Source organism: Bombus pascuorum, chromosome 14, assembly GCF_905332965.1.
Source record: "Bombus pascuorum chromosome 14, iyBomPasc1.1, whole genome shotgun sequence".
In the NCBI taxonomy this organism is placed as follows: Eukaryota; Metazoa; Arthropoda; class Insecta; order Hymenoptera; family Apidae; genus Bombus; species Bombus pascuorum.
Window position 1 is genome coordinate 1,183,539 of NC_083501.1, and position 19,562 is coordinate 1,203,100.

Genomic DNA, 19,562 nt, shown 5'->3' on the forward strand with positions numbered 1-19,562 from the left:
GACGTACATATTTTGTGCACGCAACAGGCTATCCTGGCACTTATACGATCTGGGCAGTACGATTATTCTCATACGGCGATATTTTTCTTGTCTTCGTAATTTATGAGCGTAATATCGAGCAACGCGTAACGCCACAGCTTTCATAGACTGCCATAAATTCTTTACTGCACGCCTAGGTCGTTAGAAGATTGACGAAGGAATAACTATTAAACGATCCATTTCCTACAAGTCCAGTTTTTACGAATTACTATACGCTTTTTACCGCGTGTCCGAGACGATCGAGTATCGAAAAGAAAATAATTAATTCTTTACCGATCGATTTCCTCGCGGCCTTAAATCGCTGCTGCAACACGAGTATTTCGAGGCATTCGTAGAGACGACGAGATATAAGTAGTTGAAAGAGAAGGAAGGAAGTTGATTCGTGGTTACACGATCGAACGGATAACAAAACGCGTTCTTCGAGAAACGAGTGCATCCTTCCGCAGTTATGCATTCGTTGGAGCGCAAAGAGCAGGCTACGGGGTTATTTTTGTCGTTTCGTTCACACGGGAAGGAGACCATCCCGGATAAATTTATCACTCTACGACTTGGTACCGGGGGCAATTTCGGGATAGGCTTTTATAGAAAAACGCGAGCGCTCGTTCCAGCGCTGTTTCATCGAATTATCGCCACGTACCACCGAACGTTGCGACAGCCTTCGTACGCCACTTTGAAGTTTCAAACTATCGTTTAACGATGCTTTCAAACAAATTGTTTGAAACAAATATTTCAGGAAAGTCCAGATCTTTCGTTCGTTCGAAAGTTTCAACTGAAAATCAATTTTATTTCAATCGCGCGGCAATTAATTACTCCGAATCGAAGAGAACGCTCCGCCATGAAAACAAAATGAAGCTGCACACGATGGAAACAGCGCGATTAAAACACGGTAAATTTTGGCGGGCACCGAGCCAAGTGCGCTCGTGCGTTCGCGCTGATCGAACTCTTTCTTTCCGATAGCATGTCGCTAATTGCACGGTAAAACTATCGTGCTTCCGTATATCGCGTTCCGTACGCACAGGTTCGTCAAAATATTCCATCGCTTGTAGACACCTTTTACGAATATATTATGTGCGTCGTATGAAACATTTTGAAAATTACGACTGTTCGTGCTGTATATTTTAATATTTCGTCAAATATGTATTTTATACATATACATTATACGTATACATTTTCGGATTGCTTTCAAATATAATCGTGACGACCGAGTCTCATACAAGGCATAGAGTATGAACGTAAAAGTTGCCTATGACGATTCTTAACACACTTCCGTGAATCATCGTAGTATCCTATCGTATACTATTCGTCAACAGTTCGATCAACAAATTCGTCACGCGACCGCTTTCGATTATTGTTACGCTGATCGAGGTCGTTTAGTTCTCTTCGGCGATCGTGTCAGATTTATCGTTACGCCTATTGCTCCAAGCGGTGGGTACAATAGCGGCACACAATGGTGATTATCGTAACGTTCTACCATCGTCGTCTTCGGTCCTCGAGAAAATCTCTATACGAATATTCTATACACGTATGTATGTGTTTGTAGGCAAACGTTCGAACCAAGTATAGTAGTTGGCGAAGGTTGTAGTGATCGAGGCGTGGATGTGTATGTGCGAAGGGAAAGAGAACGAAAAGCCGGTCTTCGATGGAACACCTGTTCCACAGGTATGCGATCCTTTCCACTCTTCTTTGTGCTTTACCTCTCCGATCTGGATTTCTTCTACGCGTGTCTGAGCTTTGTTACCGCTTTTTGCAGCCGCCATGGGAAGAACGACGTTCGATGCCACGTATCGTGATATAAAATGCCTCGCGTTCCTCTTTTCACGGCTAACCAAAATTCCCCAAATAATTATTATAATCGACGATCGACGACATAATCGATTAAACAGATTTAAGAGACAATCTATTAGATTATAGTATCGTTGGGGGATCGACTCTGTCTTCGCTCGTACGATTAAGATTCCATGACTTTGAATATTTATGCAAATTCATATTTTTATGGACGTAATTCGTATCGCAAGAACCGATCGTGTTTTTTTATTTCGTTGCCTAGACCTTTTGCTGCGTTTCATACATATCGTAATTGCTAAATACTCGTAACGATATTTTATTTCCCAGCTAGGCTATATACAACGTGTCGCAATAACTGTACGCAACTGTATATAACTCGTTACGAAGTTAAGGTGGAAGAAGGTGGCTTACGTGAAACTTGTTTACCGATTCATCGTCGTTTTATTGCGTCAAAGCGGCCATCAGACACTCGATTACGATTTTTCGCTACCACCTGGCATTGTACGTTTCACCATATCACGTTCATCCCAAGCTTTCGCAATTCTTCTTTGCTTTACACGTTGCTACCCTGTTGGAGCAAACGTCAAAGTGCTCGTGCACGACAGCTCTTTTGTTCTGCTCTCGAACGAGAACGCGAACGCCACTGGCAAATCGACGTTCCGGATATACGTGCAATATGTATATCGACATTTATCCGTATATACTATATTTATATCGCGGATAGAAGTCCAATCTATTTCTATATCACTCGAATATTTCATGACCTTTTATTTTCTACGTACCTATTACATTTCGTTCGAAACTTTGTTCTTCTTCTGTTTCTTTCGCGCGTATAAATAAATAATCCAGCAGTTATTTCTTGACAAATCGAAAGGCTTCGCTTATTTTAATCGTCCGTTTGTTATTACTTTGCTCGAACTTGACTTTTGTTTCGTTTCGTTCGCGAATATAAACGATCGATGGTTTTCTTCAAAATTTATGATATCTCCCTTATTTTATTATCGTGTATGTTCCTGCGGTTTGAGCGATTTTTATTACACTCGAGCAGTTTCTCGTAAGAAAGGAAACATCGAAACAAAGCCGAAGACAAATGACGGAACATCTGTTCGTTCGCAATTCGCAATTCGCATGCCCCTTGAAATTATTTATTTCTCGTTTCACCTCCCGCCATTCACATCTCCTACTTTAACATTGATTTATAACGTTTGTCGCGCTTGATCCATTATAAACCGCAACATGTTCCCTATTGTCTTTGTGTCTACTGGGTATGAGGTTAACACGGAGAATGGAGCAGCAACAAAGCAAGGCAAGAGAAAAGTAGTTAAAGAGGAGTGGGGCTAGAAAGAGAGAGAAGCGAGGAAGTTAGCGGTAAAACAGAGAAAGCGAAAGAAAAGGGTTCGTGCGTTAGGTAGAGAAAGACGGATGCGAGCCCCCATTTACGGCCAGTTTCCCAATTTTACAGACGGCGAAGCTTTATAGAACTTCTCGAAAACCTAACTTCTATTGCAAATACAAAGCAGGATAATATTCCCGCCAAGTTCTCACTGTGTCTTTTGTCGAAACGATCAACACCGCTTCTAAGAAAACTCTACACATCTGGCCTTTTAGTTTTCTCAAGCATCGAAGCCATCGACTGCGTATAGACAAAAGATTGGGACGAAGGCGGACCATAAACAGTAAGACAGGTGACGACGGCTTCGCGGCTTTCAGTCACAGGGTAACATCTGGACCAGCTCAAATTATATTCCTATTTGTATTTACACTTCTCTATTAAAATGAAACGGATAGCTGTTTGTAGTTGTTTGGGACCGTATAGTTGTGGTGATAGTGCTACCGCTAACAGCGGGTGTAGATGTCGCTCCGCTGAGGTACTGCTGTATTTTCTTCTCATTTTTGATGCCGCGAAAGAAAATTGGACTCCGGTCGCCGGGATTCGAACCCAGGTCCGTAACCTAAGGCGCTAACCACTGCGTTGCCGTCGTCCGACGCTAATTAATGTCGAGTGCCGCCACAAAAATATATTTTCTACTTTACAATTTATCCACGTGTTGCTCTGTTTGCACATCTAATAACCTCAATATCTTTAAAACCTAAGAATTTTCTGTTGCCTGCTATCACGTCCCGTCACCCAACCACGTATTCTAATCTCCATCCTTCGATCAAGATGGCTAACAGCTGTTCAAACATATTTGCTCGGAACGATCCCAAGGAACCGTTATCGCCGCGTCTAAAATCCTCTTTACAGCGATAAAATCTATTGGCGTCCTAAGATTTAGTTTTTCTTGGTTGTTTGTCAGCTAACTGTCGAAACCCTAAATTTCTACGATGCGTCCTTAAAATTGAGACACTACTTGGGGTTATTGTTCGTTGAGGTAAAACACGAGATAAGCGACTTTTCCCAGATACAAGGTTCGAAGGTCGATTTCACCAGCGAGCGACCTTTGGTAGGCCAGCACTTATCCTTACCTATTCTCTCGCTTCTTACCGCTTCTCTACCGAAAATTGTAATCAACGAATCCGCTTGTCTCGTGCTTTAGACACGCCCATCGTTAGTTTTCCTTCTCGACGTTATCGTCACCGAACTTTCCTTGCTATCGACGCTTTTAGTCTTCGAAAGTCGTTGAAAGTAAATCGTTATGTTTAAATTGTTAACTCAAAGTTAAAATCATTCGAACCACCTCTATTATCTTAACCGAAACAGGCGATTACCGTATCGAGACGAGACTTTACAACTCTCGTTGACGCGTTATTCCACGAATACGGTCGAACATCTGTTTCGTTCGTCGATGCTATTCCATCATACTCTCGCTCGTATAATCGTTTATGATGCATCTTGTTATGCGGGCTATCTTCAGGGACGATACGTGAAAAATTGGACTAGGTAATATCGCGCAGCAAGCAACATCGTTGTCGCCAAGCAACCAAACAGGCCACGGTTCTCGTTCTCGATCCTTTGGCAACCTTCTTGCCATGTGATCGTCGCAACTCGCCTGGTATATACGCTAGTAACACGATAGTCGAAGCTTGGCTGCACAGTTTGGAGCACATTGCTCCGACAACCTCCATTGTTTCTGGCCAGTTTATCGTAACCCAACACTTATTGTGCATCAGAATGCCACGCTGGTTTTGCTCTCTTGGTAGCTCGACGACCTGTTCGTCGGCCTGCCTCCCTTCCAGTCTGTGTACCTTTTTGTCTAAGCAGTCCCTCGTTCCTAGCGATTCTTCTTTCCTTCGTTCATTATTTTCTCGTTCTTTTGACAAAGGTGCTTGGTCCTAAACTAGAATATTCCGCTTTACATTGGCTAATTATTCCAAAAATGTTCCACGAAACTGGGAACGAGATGGAGACAAAAAGAACAAGGCGTTTATACATCCGTACGATTCACGGCGTGTTGTCGAACCTTCGTCGAACTACGAGTCGCTTAACGATTAACGGATAACGCGAAAAGCTGCGTATTGACCTGTAAAGTTATTTCTAACCGGTCGATATACGTAGCAAAAAGTCTCTACGCTGTTTAAAGATTAGAGAATAGCCGACGATATACATAAGCGACACGACGATCGCTCACACGAATTATCGTTCTTCCACGGTTCGAGAAAGTCCTTCGATCGCCACGAAACTTTACTTTCTCTGTATTTAAATTCGTAACTTGTCGTAAAGTAGATTTTTTATGATCGTCGGATTCTTAATTTCATTTTTCTCCTCCTAAAATTTCATAAAATATCTGACGTATTTATCCCTGAACTTTGTCGGCAACTTGAATGTTGACAAACCATTTCGACACGCTGTTCTACACGCCTGAAACGTGGAGAAAATTAAGAAATACCTGGAACTATTATAAGGGTGGCGTAACCCCTTGATGTAACATTACACGCGATGTTAATTATTCTATCGTAATGTAATTTGTAACGAGGGGTTGCAATGATTTTCTAATCGCGCGAAATTGAAAACGTAGACGCTTGAGTATACCGTAGAAGGCGGTTACTACGCGTGCGATGGTGCAATCAGCTCCGACACTGTAATACAATCGGTATAGGAACTTGACAGTGGTGTGAAGAATATGGGTCAAGGGGCCAGAGTATTTATCATCCATTCGCTCGAACGAATTAATTTTCCTTTCATTTTCTCGACTCCATTTCCTGAAACTCGATTTCTCAACGGGAAACCTTGTAATTTCCATTTAAGATTTTATGTCTTTCAGCTCCTTTCCCGGTTAACTTAAGAATTCCTGGTTAATGAGAATTAAACGGCGGAAATTTTGTCATATTTTGAAGAATACAGTTAGAAAGTAGAACATCGGTAAAAAATCGTTTTATCCGCCGAATATTATACAAAGCACTCTACGAATATTTCATATATTTTTCCGTGTTATGTGCATTTTGTAAAATTTTGCGCTTTCAAATTTCCTATAAATGCATAAAAATCCGCCGTCTAGCGACCATACGCCAGATACACCGAGTCCAAATTAATTCGTAATTATTAGATCAAGCAATGACTGCATTCGTACTTTTATTTTTTTTAAGGGCGCCTTACAAATTAGATCAAAGTTAGATTTGTATGCAAATAGAAAAAGCCAATAGCCTTGAATCGAGATTAAATGGAAAACTAAACGTAAAGAACAAGACGAAATTCGCACGAATCTACGAGCTTTTAAAATGAAAGTAGCTACGTCTGTGCGATTAGAAATTACAATGTCGGTTCGACAAAGTGTAACTTCGATCACGAGTCTCTCTCTTTGGTTGGTGTAACAGCCGCCGTAAGCACTGCCGATTTTCACGAGTACACATCGTACATGGATCCATTTACTTGCGCCGTTCACGCTCGACTTGTTCGCAACTCGATACTCCCGTATTTAATATCACCCTACGAGCGTGACACAACACCCACTCCTGTACCAAGTGACTCGTTACCATCGTTTAACCCTGCAATGCTCGCTCGAAACATCCGGTTAAAGGTATCGACCGTTGACCGGCTGTCCCCGAACGAATTTTTCCAAACCATCGCTTTATCGCGGTGCTTCGACAACAATGTATTTCCATGTACGATTTACCGAATTCTTTGTATCAAAGTTATATTTTCGAGTAGAATCATTCGCCACAGCGTAAGGTTATTTTTATTAAAATAAAACTGCACCAAGTTTCACCTCGAAGTTACCGTATTTTATAGCGACAGAAGCAAAATAAAGTGCTTATAACATATTAGCATAACGCGAAATGATCTCGGTCGATTTCTTGGGTTGGAGTTGGAAAGGGACTTCACGCGTTTGCTATACCAAGTAAATAATTATATAAATAATAACGAATACGAATACAATATTTGTTTTCTTATGTCAGAGAATATTCTTGCAATATAATGCATCTCCAATCTGTTAAATAAATATTGTTGAAGTGATTTCTCACTTTTAGGAAAACTCAATATCTGCTCTAGTATTTAGTTCTCTTAGTCCTCGAAGCCATTAGGTATTGTTTAGCACTAAATCAATTTCAAGGGCCTCTCAGCCGCATAGCCTTTTTAGGAACATGCCTTGCACAGATGGTGCAGCGGGGTATAGGCAGACCAGTTTTCGTAATTATATAAATAACCCATAGACCCATGGTTTCGGAGCTCTGTTGCAATGTAACGCTGCCAATACTTATACCTACCTTTTTTTTATTTAGTAGATTATTTACGAGATCAATTCTTATACGGAATTTTAAGTAAATTTATACGTACTTAAATATATTCCTATTGCACGTTCATCCACGCGGTCCTCTATCAGGTAACCTCAACAAATACGACTATTTTTACTTTATAGTATATTTATATATAAAATATTTTTATTTCTATTACTTTAACGAAAGTAATGCTTTTATAGAACGTACAAGACCATCGCGGTCGTTGGTGTCTACGTTGGAGATACGATCGACCCAGTGGCTTTTTAGTATCAGAAATTAACCATCGACGTCTTTGTTTCTCTATACGATAATATCGCGCCGGAATTTACCGAACCTATGTGCACGGTATCAAGCTGTCGCCATGTACACAAGTAACTATGTACTTGTTCGGTTTACCTAATGAGATTTAACAGTATCCAATTATCTAAAGTGCTTTTCCGATGGTCGTTTCAGTTCCTATCAATCAAATTTCCCTTCGGCTAGCGGCCGTGCCGGTTCGGTTTCCAGCCTCTGCGTATTTTATTTCACGAATTAATTTACCGCCTGTGTGTATATATGTCGTATAAAACAGCACGGACGATCTTTTACGGGAACATTAAAATTTGGCGAAATATACTCTCTTTGCGCGTTTAACAGCCACGTCAAAGCCAACGATAATGGTAGTGTGTTAAAAATCGTTTGCCCCGTAACGTGAAAATTGAAAACGCGACCGACCGCCGCATCGACTTTTCGTTCATCGAATCCTCTTTAATCGCGTTCAAAGGAAATTTTTTCACGGATTACTAAAAAGCAACGCGACATTCGTAGTAAAGAGTTTTAAATATTCCAATTTTCTCTCCTTTCTTTCCTACGATTTAATGAAAACGATATCTCGAGATACTTCTTCCTGCGTATCTCTATAACGACAGCAATGATTGCCGCATCTCGTAGATTCACGATATACGATACACGTCGAGTCCCCGCTTATATCTTGCAGCTGTTGTTTATCCCTTAGCTTGCAATTATAAGGGGCGATAAGAATAATATCCTATTTCCTTTCACCTTTGTCGTATTACCATCTTTTTATTTTAAACCTTTTCTTAACGATATGAACCATAACGAGCTGATCGTTGCGATGCATCGGATAACGATAACGGAAAAGTACGAAGATCACCGCATTCTGAGTACAAATTGGTAGACACGACCGGCGACATTCACCGTCTAATATTTTCTTCTTTTCCGTATCGCGATCTATTTGGTTTATCATTCTATCCGGATTACAAACTGCTAGTATCCGTTCCCTTCGTTCCTCCGTGGTTTTCCTTTCGGTCGACACCAATATTTGCTACGACTTTTCAGTTCCAGCGACACACACACACATACAGGAAAAGCAGAGCTTATATGCAGCTTTTCTTGTTTGGTCGGACTGTAGAAAACGGAAGGCAATCACTTGGGATTTTATCCGAGATTACTATGAACGCGAGTAAGGGACGATCGTTTGAAAACCTTGAAGAGAAGGGGCCGAGCGAAAGAAAAAGTAAAAGAAACGCGTTTTTCATAGCTGGAGAAACTATTCAATTACATGGGATAAAATTCGAGATATTTTGTATACACGCGCGGCTAACTCGGTTTTATTCCTTCGTTTACCGATGCGTAGGTTGATTCATGTAGTTTTGTGTTTTTATCTATATCCGTTACGTCTCATTCGATCGTTGTACGGAAGTGTACTATAGGGAAGAAGAAAACGATAAGAAAATAGAGAATAGGGTAGAGTATGGCGGGTGACGTGATAAAACATCGTAAGATAACGGTTCATGGAGAAAGGTAGGACCAAAGGGTGGAAGACAAAGGAAACAGATGGTGAAAATTAAAGCCGCGCGGTACGCAAACTTTGTTTTCTTTAGTCGAATTCGATGGACACGAAAGCAACGCGCCGTAACCAAATATAACATCCCCCTGACGGGATTCACAAGCGCGTCAAGTTTCGTAAAGCCTGCGCTAATCGTATTTGGGAGCTGTTCAGCACGCCCGGAAACCAAGTTATACGGGAACGAAGCAACGAGTGTTTCGCGCTGCTTCGAATTCTATACATTCGTACTTATGCACGTGCTCTCGTTTAATCGCAGACACGGTCAAGGCGAGAAAACGTGCGTGCCCTCGCATCACGTCGCTCGTTAATCCTCCTAACTGAACTCCACGTTTCATTTCGTTCGATTCCTTTTACCTTTAGCATAGGAGAATCGCAGAGGAAAAATACGACAAGTACAATTTCGTAGATCTTCCGGTTTTGATGATTATTTTTTGGTAGTTCAAAGGTAGTATTTTAACGTGACGCACGATAACGATAAGGATAACGATAACGATAACGACAACGTGATGTTCCGTGCGAAACTTTGATACTATGGAAATGAAATATATATACGCGTAGAAAGAGAAAATGGAGAGAACTCCATTGTTCCGATACTTTCTGTAGCCGTAGCACGGACAGCTTTTGAATTTAACCCATTGAATTTAATTTATGAGTCACTGGCGATAAAATGTCGCACGTCCCTCGAACCGTCGAGACTTAATTTTTCTCGGTTTCGGTCGACCGAAAGAGCCGATAAGAAAAACGCAGAGAGCGATCGATATATCAGAACTATCGCTTGTTCAAACGTTTAAATAGCTATTCGCACTTTCGATAGGCAATGCTAATTCTCGTAACCCTCGCATTTCCATGGCGTTTCGATAATTCTCCCCTTTCGGTAGGCGACCGTCTTTTGCGGAAACGGCTGGATGAATGGATGAAACTGATCGAATCCGATCCCTTCGCCACAAAACTAATTACGTTCGTAAAGCCATTAATATTCCCGGAGCATATTAATCCATAAAGGAAGTCACGATCAGGCTGGATGTCCGATCTAATCCGTCGAAGAGCGACGAACCTTGTTTGTCGTGGCTACTCCATCGATCGGAATTACGCGAGGCAATTGTAACAACGAACGTGTATTACATTCTGTCGAACAGATATGGCAAACGGATATCGTAAAAATACCAGTCAGGGATGTTGATATTCGCGCCAACTCTGTTGCAGTTGTTGGCCGGAGAGCTGTTCTCTTCGAAAATATTTATAAAAAGATCTGGCATGTATCTGTCGGGCCAGTCATAACATCCGCGAGATTAAACGATATTTGTACGAAATTCTATTTCCCAGTTCCTCCAATTTCAAATTTATGACTCCGTGAGTCGAATACGTCTGCTCCGCCTGCTGCAACGGAGCACGTATACGCGCTGCCCTATCGCTTACCTTTCAAATTATTCTGACTGGCAACCCCCTACCGAGCCACGGCGAAATTCACGATAATTGCCGCGTCACAGTCGATCGTAAGCTAAGCAAGACTGTCAGGAAGACTGACATGGACTGCGTACCTACTTTCGTTATCGAATAACATCGATGCTCTCGTCACCATTGCAGTCTCTGTTGCGTCTATATTACTCCAAACTATATTACGTCGGATATCTATCATACTCTGCAACCGTTGTCGATATTCTACAACTGTAAGCCCGTGTTGTCTTAGCACGTTCGCGAATAGTCTCACGAAGGATCTCGTCGATTTTAGGACGTTTATTTAGTCGTTCGATAAGCTGCAAATTACATTTTCCAAAGTAGATCCGCTTTTAACGCGATATTCATGCATCGTTTATACTTATATTGTGTTTTTATCGATATCACTATAGTAGCAGCATTTTTCTTTTTTCTTTTTTTTTTTTTCTGTAGATTAACCAACTAACTAAGTTATTATTTTTACCTTATCTCGCGTGTACGCTTTGTAACGTAAGAAAAATGTATTTCGAGCAATACCGAGAAAAACGTGTACATTAGTTACACCTCTGTATCACCTTTTTATTCGCACACGTCGTTACGATCGATCGTTAATCGCGTAATGATCGCGTGAGAATGGACCTTGCCGAAATTCTCGGTGCAAATGAGGGTTTAGATCCCGATGTTTAGCAGTGTGTGTGTGTGTGTGTGCGGCATCGGATATTGATTGAATGGGATGCCATGGGAGGTGTGCGGCAAGAAGGAATAAAACGTTGGAGGGAGAGAAGGAGATCCGGTGACTGTCAGAAGGGAGAGCGACAAAAGGGACGAAGGATGGATGATACTTTGCTCGTTGGTCGCTAATCATCGTCACTTTCATTCAAAAATCAAAGGCTCGATCTGAAAAATTTTTTAAAAGTTGAAAAACAACATGGAACAATTATATTTCCTTTTTATCTCACGATCGACTAAGTCGATCTTTTTCGACAATTCAACCCGTACTATTTCTGGCTATAACGTCGCTTAAGTTTTCTCGATATCGCAATTTCGATGAGAAACTAAGAAATGAGACGATGAAAGAATCGTAACGACCCAGCGATTGAATATTTGCTCGATCGATTAATTCGTCTTCTCTGGTTAACGAGTTAAAGATACGTACTTGCGGTGTACGTCAAACCGACGTCGACGAATTTGAAAATTCGTACGACAAGCTTTCGCTGTAACAGCATCCTAAGGCAATTTCGCTTGTCCCGTGGTAGGGGCGATTGGTTGAAACGTCGAATCGAGGGTGAATCTCGAGGGTGAGTCATCGATGGAACCCCGCGGAAAACTGGGAAACTTTCTTCTTTCGGAATGTCTTGAGGGGTAAAGGAAGAGAGCGATGAGTCATCGAGACGAACCGGATCGCGTCGATTCGATTTGTCATGACAAAGCGTTCCACCCATTCGGATGTAACAGGGTGAGGTTAGGTTGGAGAAAGAGGGCGATGCAATTATCACTCGGTGTTGTAGTTCGGTCTTCTTAGTTCAGAAAGAAAATTTCGACGTTCGTTGGTACTCGTTTTCTCGAATCGAAGGCTCCGATTTCATCCGGTTTCGCGTGGAGCCAAGGAGAAAAAGAATCGCGGTCCTCCGAGCTCCGGTCGACCTCGTTCTATCGATTTACCGGGGAAAGCCGAGCAGAAGCGACGCGAAGAAACATTCCGGGCAGCTGCGTTTCCCGTACCGTTGCGGAAGCACCTGCACCCAACGATTTTAGCCCGTTTATCCTTTCGTCTTCGGAACTAGAGCCGATGCTAAAAATCTTTCCTCCGAGCATTCGTTACGCGTACGCCGGAAGTCGAGAGCGTACACTCCCGTTCATAAATTATTACGCCGCTCCACCTACGATCGGTCGTCCCAGATTTCGACGAACCTTTGCTTTTTTAGGTTGATCGATCGATGTTTTGGATTCCGTGAGATAACAATCGCGATTGTACAACAAAAGTTGGCGGAAATCAATTGGAAAAGCTAGGAAATAGTCACAGAGGTTGACTCCACGATGTTCTAGTCGGTATTTCATTGAAAAAATATTAATTCGATGGAAGATTCCGATCGATACCGAGTTTGAGAAGTTTGACCAAAATCATGATTCGATTAAACTCGGTTACACGTACGATCGGTAATATTATCATATCGTAGCATCGAATATATTAATTTCTTTACAGTTTATCGTTTCAAACGACGTAGTAACGCTGAGAAAAAGATATAATAACTTATTGTACCAATTTCTCCAAAATATCTCCTCTTTAGTGCCTAACATACTTATGAATGGGGTTGTACGCACCAAAACCTGAACGTAATTTCAACATCGATTCCGTTGAACCTTCCCCATCTAGAAATAGCTCTGCTTGTAAAACGCACTCGCTTTTCGTTCACAGATCCTCCTCCGTTGTTATTCGTTTATCGTTCTATACCTCGTCGGATCAAACAGCTACAGATTTAGAAAAACGTCGAATACGTCTCCCTTCTTTTTTCTAGCTCGGTTCTCGTACTATTTATCGTCGTATGCCTCTCGAACGTTCGCTGTGATCGATCTCGGAAAATCAATCGCCGATGGATACGCGCGTACAAAGAAAATTCATCTCGGCTGCGTATGAAACGCGTTGTTACGAGGGCGTAGATGAACGCGTATTACGGCTATATCGACAGAGAGTAACGAATGACACGCAGGAAATCAAGTTTTTCGAAGCCGCGAGACGAGGATGGCAACATTTACGCTAGGCACGAAGCATTGAAACGTAGACGTTTCGATAGAAAATCGATTTCCGGTTGAGGTTCGTGCGGATCGCGCCAGCAACACGCTCGCTTCGTCCTGTTCGTTGTTTCTTTGTTGCGAGCGAGCATCGATCGGTGCCGCAATCGAACGTGCTTTAGAAATTTCCGCGTAAAGTAAACTCGTGACCAACTTGCAACTCCATACTCCATACTCCATACTCGTCTACAGGAAGGATTTCGTATTCGAGGAAGCGTCGTCGCGTTGTCGTTGTCGTCGTGTTCTCCACGACGAACAACGTCGTTGTCGGCTATGGAGTCAGCGAACGTGACGCCGTTTCCCTGTTATTCGCTTCGCTGCGTTAAATTCGAAGTGCATGCTTAATTTAAGACACCGGAGAGAGAATGCGGGAATATCGACGTTCTTCGAAGAAAAACATACGGTGCCTGCCGCTTTCTTCTATTTCTGAACACATCTTTCGAAATTCGCTTTCAGATTAGATCTCATCTCCCCGATAATTTACCGTCATCCGCTTTCAAAGTAATTACCACAACGAAGAAGATATCGTTATCGCGTTACGAATACTTCTTATGGACGTTCATATTTCTACGAATATAATTAAACGCCTGCAACTTGGATAGAAAATTGTTTTATTTATTAGATATCGCAAAGGATACTATACTTTGGATACCTAATACGTTTTTCCACATTACGTAGCTCTGTAGTTTTTAGCTATTTTCGAGCTTGTGTACTTTCGCATCTTTAAATTTCTCACAAACGTATAAAAATCTGCAGCCTAATTATGTAACAGTAACGGAGAACAATAGGGGAAAAAACGCTATAGGCAGGCTAGGACTATTCCATTCAACGTCTGAGCTTTTTGTATGAAATCGATGAAATAGTGGCGAGAGGGGAACCGTAGATTTCCGATAACGATCGTGGCTGCTTCGTACGATAATAGACGCGTCGACGATTACGATTACGATGCATCGTCGACCTCGGCTTTTCTCAGTCGTCTCGTGAACCCAGCCCAGCAACGTAATTCGGCAGGAATTTACGGTCGCGCGAGCGTCTATAGCCTATAGTTTATATCGTGCCATGCGTATCCAGCTATTTCGGTGCTGTTTCAAATAAAACGAAAGGAAAAACGGAGCTGCATATGGAAATTGCCGACGTACACGATGCGTAACCAGAGATGTCACCCTTCGTACGTAAATAGCCAACTTACTACCAACTATCGTAGTATATTTCGTACTTGACCTTTTTGAAAGGTCTGACGTGCACGACAGAGTGAACCGCACGCGAAATACCTGTATCGAGTTTTGTTTTTTTACACTTCGTCTCGTACTTTCAGCGGTGAATGTTTCGCGATTAAATCGAACGTGAAGGTGAAAAAAATCGATCGTCGATCGCGATTTCGTGCTTTCCATTTTCCAACGAGCGTGCTCTGTCTACGTATAGGTCGTCGAAAGATCGCGTTCATGTTCGATGACGATGATCGGAAAGAATATATTACGAAGCACGCGCAGATAACGAGATAAAAAAGATAATAGAAAGAAATGCCGTTCGTTCGACATGAATGGGTTAATTTGGACGCTGAATCTACTTTCGCGAAAGTCGGCGGAGTGTCTTTTTAGTCTTCGTGAAAAACCACCGAAAGAAATCGTGATTTGAATATAGGACGAAATTTTACAGAGACCAAATGTTCCCTGGCAACGGTCCAACACGATTTTCTCTGAAATATTACCATCTTCGACTCGTTGCGCGTTCCTTCTAATCCTCTCGTTTTATCCCTTTCTCTCTCGAGAGGCGGAGAGAAAGAGCATCGTGAACACGAGCAAAGACGAGAACGCAAACGGGTAATAGAGAAAACGAATGCAAACACAAGCAGAAATACGAACGGTTCGGGGGATGTTGAAACGCGAGATCGGTCGACGTCGATAATTGAGGTGTCGATGCCTCTGACTGGTGCAAGCGCACGCTGTAGGCAACAGTGGTGAGCTAGCCATTGGCAGCCTGCCAGCTACTCCTCTTGCCATCGATGCCTTCGGTGTTGACCGACAAACAAAAGGGACCTCGATGCATTGTCCTCGACGAGACCGAATGCAGGTCGAGGATTCATCCAACGACCGGCTCTCTCGTTCTCGGCTGATATTGCATTCCGTAAAGGACGATCGGCGTGCTTGTCGCTGTTCGTCCCAATACCTTGCTGTCTCGTAACGAACTTTCCTCTCCTTGTCTCCGCATCGCGCGTGTTCACGCGCAATAATTTCAGCGGAAAAGACAATTTTTTTTCGAATCGTGCCTGGATATAATCGATATAATCGTGTTAACTTCAAACCAGCTTCTCTCAGAGGTCAAACTCGTCCGATCCTGGCAAATGATCGCCAGTCTCCCGATATCTCTGACAAAATGCACGGCGTCAGGTCGATTAAAAATGAATGAAGTCGTTCGTATCCCCGACGTTCAGAGCAGGTCGAGCAGACGGAGGATAGGCCGAATAGAATTGGTGGGAAGAGCGGAGACCGATCGAAAGGCGGTTGATTGACGGGAGCATGAAACGGCAATCGCGGGCTAATGCCCTGCGAACACAGAGTACAGACCTTTCTCGCACGTTCTTCGCTATCTCGTTCTTCACCCATCGTTAACCTTAGTTTCGGTTCGATATTGTTTACGACTGGCCGACCGACGGCGAAAAGAAACTCGACTAATTTGAATCGCAAAACAAGACGAGTCACGAGTTCAGAGAGCAAGCGCGGGACAACAGACGAGGTCGAATCAGTTGCCAGGCGATATACGGAATATATAGGATTAATAGGGTGTTCCGACTGTCCTCGCCGACACAGCCACGTAAGTAGCTGTCTCGAAATGTCGGAGACGTTCCGGAAACGGAAATAACGAGCTACAGCACGATGTAACGTTGGAACACGCGAGAACATGCTCGCCACGAGATAAACGACCTCTTCAGATTGCTAACCGATGCAAATTAATTAAGAGAAACCACCCTTTGCTTGTTGACGCTGCTGCTAAAATATGTAGCGGGAAGAGTCGTGTCTGCCAACTACCTTACTGTCCAGAATTACTCCAACGATGATATAATCCGCGCGATAGTTCAAACTTAGGACTCGCGCAATTTCAATCCCGGTAGTGTTCGTTGTTTCGATATCTGCAAATGTCTGTGCGATTCCGTATTTTCCTAAATAGCTAATACCATATTCGTTGCATCGATTACCCAGAGGTTCTTGAGCTCGTTAAGTTGCTCCATCCAGATCTTTCAGGAGATTCCTAATTTCCTACGCACCTCTATGCGGATGCGATTACGCTCCTAGCAGTCTCATTAATCGCATTTGCTAATTTATTTGCCCGTCGATTGGACTTCCGTTGCGAATCGTTTCCCGTGCTTAAGAAAAATGTTAGAAACGCGTTGTGTAATTCACCGATACTTTCGCCCCATTTACGATCCGTTGTTATTAACAATCGCAATTATTTGTTCATTTTATATCATTGTATTTTTCTTTTGTATCAAAACGTGTCATCCATATATAAATAATAATAGTAATAACGATAATAATAATAATAAGCAGAAATTTGTTCCTCCCTCTAAATATCATAATGGAGAGAATTGGATACAAGAGACGGGACGAATATAACTATTTTTGAATAACAGTAGCTACAGATTGGATTAAATTCATCTATTCGTATACGCTCGAAATTCAGCGAGGCAGAATAATCGATCAACGAATCGCTTTGTTCAACAGTGAAAACGACAATGGCTAATCGACTCGCGAGCGTGGCTGGAAAATCCATTCGTACGTTCGTTTATAGAAACTTGAAAGAACCTTTGGTTTCCATTTCAGATCCGCATAGCGTTCAAAGCGCAACTCGTCGCTTAACTCGACGAGCAGCACGACGGCGACGACGACGGTGACGGCGACAGCGACGACGGCGGTTGTTCTCCTCCGTTCGGTGAGTAGATCGATCGTTTTGACAGTTTAACCAATTACGTATGTACGGTATCTCGCGAAAATATTTCAACGCCGAGATGCGACATCGCAAAAATATTTAAACAGCCAATTCCCCGTTATATCGATAAATCTCTATGTTCAGCGTGGTCATCGCTCAACGCTTATTGTACGTTCATGCTGTATATTAATTCTTTACACGGTGCACGAACGTTCGTCGTTTTTCGCTTAGAAACGATCGTCGAGAAATACAATCACTTTCTGCCAGTAGCCTGGCCAAATGGTACCGAAGAGCTGTAGTCGCGAAAATTTTGACAAACAGCCAGAATTCGTTTTATTCGTCCTTCTCCCTGGAGGAAAGTCCATCTACGAGTTACACGGTTTTTCATTCTCGCTACACCGTGACTGAACGTTCGTTCGATTTTCCATTGCACTCACGACCATTCGTCTTGTCCAACTTCACCGACGGACCATCGGTCCACGTTCCGTTCTTCCGTGCCTGCTTTTCCCTCGGGGGAAACTTCTCTCGCGTAATTAGAGAAAACACGTTAGTTGCCAATTTGTCAGAATTGGAGAAACAAAAATTTGAAACTTTCAAAGGGAGGAAATTACGATGAAGCAACTGGAATAACAAAACGCGGGCAAAGAAATAGAGAAACGAATCTTATCGTAGGAAGAAGCGCGCTATCGATCATCGAAATTTCCAATTCCAGCTTGTTCGAATATCGTTCGCGACAAGTGGGTCAACCCTAGTGAGATTACGGCACGATTGTGCTTCTACGATAATAGATTCTCTCTTTCCGTCTTTGTTTCTCCTTCGACCTCGTATCAAACGGAAAATGAAAAGACTCGTTTCTTTTTGTTACGACACCGAGCCTCTTCAGAGTCCGTCTCCACGGTATCGCTTCCTTCTTTTGAATACCGTGGCAAAGCAAAAGATCAGGAGCAATATCCGACTAAAAAAGAATTTCTCCGCAAAGTAATCATCTCGGAAAAACGGCTTCTTTCGTCAAAGAAACGAGAAGAAACGACTTTACGAAGCTGAGCGTGCAAGAAAAAAGTCGATAGGGAGAGAAAAGAGGAAAAGAGAGAGGGAGATGTGGTCGTAAGAGCACTAGAATTACCACGCTACGCTGGTCCTCCTCTGTTTCGACCCTTTTGTACGACTCGCTACCGCGATTGTCGGTAAGCACTAAGCCGCTCGATCATTTTTCTTCTTCCCGCGCTTCGTCATTGTCGGTTTCACGATTGGGGAAGCATCGAGTTGTTCGCGGATAGACACGATGCGTAATTTTCTCCGCAACTTTTCGAACAATGCTCACACCCTACGCGTCAGTTTCCCCTTTCTCGTCTATTCCACGTTCAAACGATACCGTTTATGCACAATGCGCGTTTAAGTCTTCGTCTCGGTCTTTGTACTTCTATCGCTCGCCTTCTATCAAGAAGTATCCAATATCTTCTTAAACTGACTTTTTAATCGTTTAGAACATTCTCCGATTTATATTGAATTCTTATCGATCGAGAAAAATGTAGATATCAAAATTTAGTTACGTCGGAGCAACGACATATTCGTATTCTTCGGATACATCCTTTCGCCACTTACATAGCTCGAACGGAAGATCACGACGCTAGGTACAAACGAATCAACAGGCTTTGTATACACGTTGACGGGCAGCAACTTTTGTGCGTGTGCCTCGTAGTATACATAGGTATAACATAAGTAGATAAGTCCGGTCAGTTTCACGGTTCGATCACTGCAGCGTCCGTGCGTCCTCGTTTTCTATCGCACGCTATACGTTCTGACGGGTCGCGTACAAGACGACAATTCGCTTGTTTTATTCCACGCTATTGGACTATCGGATAATTCGATTTTCCGTTTACGTTTCAGGCGGCGCTGTCACCTCCGAAAATGCCACAGCTCCGCATCGATTGTTCCAAACTAACTCCTTCGAAACATTAAGACGCCTACACTAGAAACATAGCAGAATACTCGGTAAATATTTCAAATCGGTTCGATATTCGACTTCACGGCCACTGGAAACTTCGATTCCCGAATCCGAAAGTGAAAAATTGCAAAATTATACGCG

At 42.6% G+C, this 19,562-nt stretch overlaps 1 protein-coding gene across 6 annotated transcripts in view; it reads left to right on the top strand.

Moving 5' to 3' along the window:
* The window catches only part of LOC132914162 (protein tincar), a 34,185-nt gene that overhangs the window by 3,990 nt on the left and 10,633 nt on the right, over positions 1-19,562 (top strand). For 4 of the 6 annotated variants that reach the window (XM_060973008.1, XM_060973012.1, XM_060973011.1 and 1 more), the window contains exons 2-3: positions 17,371-17,479; positions 19,364-19,468. The gene's annotated coding sequence lies outside the window, so the exon portion shown is untranslated. Of the gene's footprint in view, positions 1-1,449; positions 1,699-17,370; positions 17,480-19,363; positions 19,469-19,562 lie in introns of those variants that run through there. The other 2 variants (XM_060973009.1, XM_060973010.1) reach the window with 2 other exon arrangements.